Below are 5,897 nucleotides of genomic sequence, written 5' to 3'. Positions count from 1 at the left end.
AATCTAATTTCCAAAAAAAAAAATTTTTTTTTCCCCAAAATAAAAAAAAAAAAAAAAGAGGGAAGGTAGGGCTTGGAATAAAATGCCATGACAAGCCGAACACTAAGGTCCATCTCATAAAATACCCCCATTGAAACTAGAGTAGCAAAACCTATTACTCTTCTTATCTAGCTTTTCAAATTATGGGTCCTATTTTCAGAAATGCCCAGTGCACATCAGACTCCTTATTAGGAGCCTGCTGGACACTTTTGAAAGTCAGAGGAGTCCTTTGGAATAAGGAAACATTAAAAAACAAAAACAAAAGAGGAACATTCCATTCCAATGCTTGGAATTGGGTTTTTTTCCTTAAAAAATGCTGATATTGATACATTCTGACAGAAGATCTTGATTTTCACAAAACAGCTTTCTCTAGTACGGGGAGGAGGAAGAGGAAGGGGAAGGTTGTAGGAAATGTTTCAGGCAGTTCCATTCAAAAGGAACAACTATTTTGACATCACAACCCCGGGACTTTTCAACCCTAACGTCTTGTCATCCTAATCCTAATATCAATTCTAGATATTGTCTAGAGGTATATTTCAGCTACGCATTCCCATATATATATTATCTCACAAGATATGGTTAAGTGTACCCTCCTAGTGTTTCTGGAGACAGCACCATACCCTACTGAGGGCCGTTTTTGATAAGGGAGCCATCCCATGAAATCCTCAGCAAGAGATTGTGCCTTCAGATGTCCCTCTCACGGTGTAGTGGGCCTCCGGTCCTTTCTTCCCTACTCCTTTCAAAAGAATGTGGAAAAAGCCGTCCCTGCTACAATTATGATGGACCAGTCACAAAGTAGCCCAGAAATACTCATTAAACTAAGTGCTGATGCACAGAATATAACAATATCAGAGAAATATGGCCCAGCTGCCTTCATGCATTAGTGTCAAAATTCATTGAAAATCACTGAAGACAATGTTAGCTCACCTGCTCGCTCATTCTGTATGTCCCTGAAGGACTTGGCCACTCTTATAATTTGCCTCTTTTGCTTTCTGTCAAGGGCATTTTTTACTCATAGCTGGTAATACACATTAAGGCATCCTAAATCGTACTCAATATTCTCTCTCCTTGTCCTTGGTTATCCTCAAGGTCAAACACTGCAGAGCAGCTTCCCAGGAGACATTTAGCAGGTCTGTCTTCTGTCATCCTAACAACCTGCTTTGCTCACCTCAGCTGCTGGGATTTGCTACACTTACTATGCTTAGTTCTTCAAAGTCTCCTACAATTCATTATTATTTCTTCTCTTCCACATCTCATTCTTATTCTCTGAACTGTGCTGGAGTTTATTCAGCCACTCTAATTGTACATGTAGATGTGCCCTCTCAGTAGCAGTTTGAAACTGAAAATTTCACAGAAAAAAACACAGGCGGCTTTCCATTCCCTCATTTTTTAATAATTATTATAATGCCATTGGCTTTAAAATTAACAGCTGTGTGAATTTTTATTCCTACCTATAACATAAGGGAGCTCACTGAATAAGATTTATGTATTTGTCCTATAAATACTTTGTTTGCAGCAAAAACTTTACCTGTAATATTTTCTTGTTCTTGAAAACTGCTTCCTAGACACTATGCTATAATGCTGCCTTTTCCCCTCCTCTTGATCTAGGTTTTATGTGTTTCAGCTGTTGTAACGATCAACATGAAAAATAAATTGCAGTGGTAGTTTCCCTAATACACCATAATGGAGACTGTCACTCACAGTTTAAAGAGGCCAAGAAGTCTCCTGAAAGCCAGAGTAAAAACACTCTGAAATCTTGCATGCCTTTCATCCTAGCAGGATGAGATGCAACTCTTAGGGTGTCTACATGAGATGCTTTACTGCACAGCAGATTAATCTACTGTGCAGTAAAGCATCAGCATCTACATAGGCACACTATTTCTGGTGCAGTAAATTAGTATACTGTGCAGTTAACTACTACCCATAAATACAGTTAGGAAACTATATTTACAGTATATGCAGTAGCGCATGTATAGATGCTGACTGGGAGCAAGTTTGCTCCTAGTCAACCCCAGCACTAGGGGCCACAAAGGATGGGGAACTCCCCTGGTCCTGGTGCTACTCAGCTCCCAGCTCCCTCCAGAAGTTGGGAGCCCAGCAGCACCCAGACAGGGGTAGCTCTCTGCCCACTTTCCCCTGCCCTCCCCCGCTGCTTCCGTCCTGGCACTGCTCAGGTCCCGGCTCCCCGCAGGAGCCAAGCAGTACTGGGACTTGCAGGCTCCCTGCAGCCAGGAGCCGCCCCAGAGCTGTCCCACTTCTGGGGCAGCTCTCAGCCAGCTCCAGGCTGTGTGGGGATTTCCCTGAGCATCCCAAGGCTGGCTGGGAACTGTCCCCTTTCTGGGGGAAGTTCTGGGAAGCCCCAGAAGGGACAGGTCCCCCAGCTGCTTGGGGAAATCCCTGTGCAGCCCAGAGCTGGCTGGCAGCTGCCCCAGAAGAGGGGCAGTTCCCAGCAAGCTCTGGACTGCTCAGGAAAATGCCCACACACCCCAGAGCTGGCTAGGAGCTACCTCAGAAGTAGGACAGCTCTCAGCCAACAGTGGGCTGCACAGGGAAGTCCCACTGGGCGCAGGGCTTGACCTCCTGCATGTGGGGCCAGAAGAGCTCTGCAGCAGCAGCTGTCTCCCAGCCCTATGGACATCAGGACCCCTCCCGATGTGTATGGGGCAAGGAGACAGCTGCTGCAGCATCCAGCACAGCTCTCCTGACCCCATGCACATGGGGATGGTCCCTGTGCTCCCTGCCAGCACCAACACTATTCCCCAAGGGAGCCTGGAACTCCCCCTGGCTGCTGCAGGGGACTAGAAGAGGGTAGGAGCAGCCCTAACTTGGGCTGTTCCCATTGGGATCTGATTTGTTTCCTACAGGGAACACATGTAGACGTGCTCCTAAGGAAGGCTTAGCGTGCAGGATTTTACTGCGGAGTAAGCCTTTATAGCATCAGTCGCACATGTAGATGAGCTCTTACTGTATACAGCACGCCACACAGCATTTGACTTTGTTCACCACATTCCACTTATTTTCTTTTCATCAGCAAAATATTAGAAGAAAAATATTTTCATTTTGCCTTTGGACATAAAAACAGTAATATTCAATCAACAAAAGCAGGAAAGTACCATGTTTCACCTGACAAGAAAAGGCAGATAGAGAGGCAACTGAATAATCAGTTATTGAACCGAAAATCAAAATGTTGGCCCCATGTTATAGAACCAGTTTCATAGCTGGTAAAATGAATGGAGTTTTAATAGTCTATAATAGCTAAGAATTGGGCCCTTTTTGGTTCAAACCATAACATTCATATGAACTAGGGTTATAGAAGAAAGCTCTGTGAATTAGCGTTTTGGCTATTTGTGCTTCACTGCTACAAACTTTATTTTTCTTTCCTCCTTCCATTGTTACAATCGGTCTGGATTATTACTGCATCTCAGTATCTTCCATAGATTTCATTCTACCTGACAGGTGCAATCTAATCCTACAATAGCTGATCACTAACTCTTAATATCAGTCCTTTTAAAATAAATCCAGACATCTCACTGGGCCTACTTAACCCTCTAAAGAAATGTGATACTGTAAATCATCCCCAATTCCAATGTACAGCTATCTTAGAAACACATTACTTTCTGTCACTCTAGAAATAGTGATGTGTTTTGTAAAAGAATCCTAGTAAATGAAGAACAAGGGACAAGTACAAACTGTTGGTAAAATGTTGTAGAATACAGACAAAAAGTGAATTTTCCAGGGACCTGGGGGGGGGGTTTAGCTATCAAACCTCCCTAAAAGTCAATACGATTTGTGTTCCTTGGGATGCTTTTGGGGTGATCTACAGATATAATCTATTAAAATATGATCTGTATTTGGCTTTCATTGACCTATCCATTACAATGCCCAAGTTCTCCAGCATGAAATATGGCAGAGAAATTTATAGCAATGACTTAAGTGGGTCAATGAATGCAATGAAACACTTATTTCAATTCACCAGTAGGGAAAGGGGAGCGCACACAGAGGCAAAGTGACTTACCCATGACCACATTCAATCACTAAGAAATCTGACATGAAAAATTCTCAGCTCCCAGCCTTGCATCCATTCTCATTTCTCTTTCAAAAGTGTATGCACTTTAACAAGGCAAAAGCAATGGGAGAACAAATTTGTTGTGGGTACAACTCCCAACAAACACATCAATTAGTGCTATTTGCTGTAATGTGATCCAGGTGCTACCATTTTGTGAAATGGATGGCAGCCATTTTGGGAAATGGATCACATCTAAGAACTGACCAGTCCTGTATCACTGATGTCATTGTTGCTGTTCCTTTAACCATGACTGATCTGCAGTCAGCGTGAACCAGCAGACAAGAAGTTAAAGCTCTGTATTCCAGCTAGTCCCCAATGATATTTTTAATCAGAAAAATTAGTCATAATGTATTAGTCAATGTACAGACCAGCTCCTTTCTCAATCAGAAAAAGATTCTTTGTATACTTGTTAAATCAGAATAGTCTAAACCTGGGGAGAAAGAGGCCCTTTAAAAATAACCTGCCTAATACCAAGAAAATACTGAGAAGTTTGAAAATAAAAATGTCTGTATGGGTAGAGGCAGAGGCTTCTTCAGTCAAAGATTTGTTCCAGTCTGACCCACAGCACTAACAGTAAAACATTATATTACCAAGGTGATGCACTGATTTCCTGGATCATTGAGCCCTGGAAGTTTTCTCAATATATCACAATTACCAAAACATCTTGGCTAAACAATGTTGTACTGACCCAGCAGGAGAAAATGACAATGTAATACTCCTCCAGTATTTTAAACAAGGAGGTGGCATCTGGACCACATTACAGCCACTTCTTTCTTCAAAACTGCAAACAAGACTTCATCTTCCACACTGTGCAACTGAGCAATTCATTCATAATACTTGAAGTCTGGTTTTTTTTCTAGCGCAAATATTGCCAGCTGCTGAGAATAAGGGAAGTCCTTTATTTAACCTCCACTGCTGAAAGCTACACAAGCACTAAATGAATCAGGACTACTCACATGCTTAAGTTAGGCACAAGCAGGAATACTTTGGTGAAGGTGGGGCTTAATCACTAGATGGATTAATTCAGATCCTTCCACATGAAGGAGTGATATTTGGATATTATCTGAACTAAGCTACCAGAGTAAAAAATCCAGTTTGCATTCCAAGCAGCTTTACTGAATAAGGAATAAACATGTTGTGTGGACATGCTATACCTTGATTTTAGCACAGCTTGTGATATGGTCTCCCACTACACTCTCACACGAAAGCTAAGTATGGGTTGGATGAATGCACTATAAGGTGGATAGAAAACCGGCTGAATTGTTGGGCTCAAAGGTTAGTAATCAGTGGCTCAATGACTAGTTGGCAGCCAGTGTAAGGTGAAGTGCCCAAGGGGTTGGCCCTGGGGCAGCGGTGTTCAATATCTTCATCAATGATCTGGAAGATGGCATATAGTGGACCCTCAGAAAGTCTGCAAATGATACCAAGCTGGGGGGAATAGTAGATACACCAGTGGGTAGGACTAGTATTCAGAGCAACCTAGACAAAATTGGAGGATTGGATCAAAAGAAATCTTAAGAGGTTCAATAAGGACAAGTACAAAGTCCTGTACATAGGACAGAACAATCCCATTTGCCGGTACAGGCTGGGGACTGACTGGCTAAGCAGAAGCCTTGCAGAAAAGGACCTGGGGATTACAGTGGACAAGAAGCTGAATGTGAGCCAACTGTGTGCCCTTATTGCAAAGAGGGCTAACAGCATACTGTGCTTCATTAGTAGGAGTGCTGTCAGCTCATTGAGGGAAATGATTATTCCCCTCTATTCAGCACTGGTGAGGCCACATCTGGAGTAC

Source organism: Alligator sinensis, unplaced genomic scaffold (genome assembly GCF_000455745.1).
Source record: "Alligator sinensis unplaced genomic scaffold, ASM45574v1 scaffold111_1, whole genome shotgun sequence".
NCBI classification, from domain to species: domain Eukaryota; kingdom Metazoa; phylum Chordata; order Crocodylia; family Alligatoridae; genus Alligator; species Alligator sinensis.
Note: the sequence above shows the minus strand (reverse complement) of the source record.